Source organism: Etheostoma spectabile, chromosome 17 (assembly GCF_008692095.1).
Source record: "Etheostoma spectabile isolate EspeVRDwgs_2016 chromosome 17, UIUC_Espe_1.0, whole genome shotgun sequence".
Taxonomy (NCBI): Eukaryota; Metazoa; Chordata; class Actinopteri; order Perciformes; family Percidae; genus Etheostoma; species Etheostoma spectabile.
Window position 1 is genome coordinate 13,430,935 of NC_045749.1, and position 624 is coordinate 13,431,558.

At 34.9% G+C, this 624-nt stretch overlaps 1 protein-coding gene across 6 annotated transcripts in view; it reads right to left on the reverse strand.

The window, feature by feature from the left end:
• Positions 1-624, reverse strand: part of ldb1a (LIM domain binding 1a) — a 20,349-nt gene that overhangs the window by 5,068 nt on the left and 14,657 nt on the right. The window lies entirely within an intron of this gene.

The window sequence follows — 624 nt, forward strand, 5'->3', positions numbered from 1 at the left end:
AAAAAAAAAGATAGCATTCAAGACTAATACAGGAAGAGGAAATACATTAATTATATTCTCCAGTAAAAATAGTGTTTACTATAAAGAGATGAGGAAGTTGCACGAGAATAAATTAAAAAAACACAATGAATGTACCAACACTTGTTTCCTCAAATTTACCAATCCTTCAACTCTTCTTCCGTATAATCTGTATTGATTAAATATTATGAAAAACACTGGATGTTTGAAAATCGCATGACAGCAGATATGCATGCTTTATGATAGTCACAGAAGGGCTCTAAAAGATGAGCAGATGAATACATATTTTGTTGGTGTAGTGAAGAAGCAAAAACTGTTGAATTCCTAAATAAGGCATTCTGCGATTCAGACATCGGGTGTTTTGTTGGACTTAATTGTAGTTTAAATCCTGTATACGTAGAAGTGTACAGACTGAGAGTCACATAAAAAGCATCGCTCGTAACAGCTACTCAGTTGTGCGCTGAGGCATTTAAACAGTTGGCACTCCAATTACGTTTTAGCCAGGTTGATCAGATAATCCTATTAAGAACCTGAATGTAAATTAAGTCTCAGGCTTAATTTCCCCACAAAATGCCTAGCATGGTTGTATACACATAGACAGCAGCT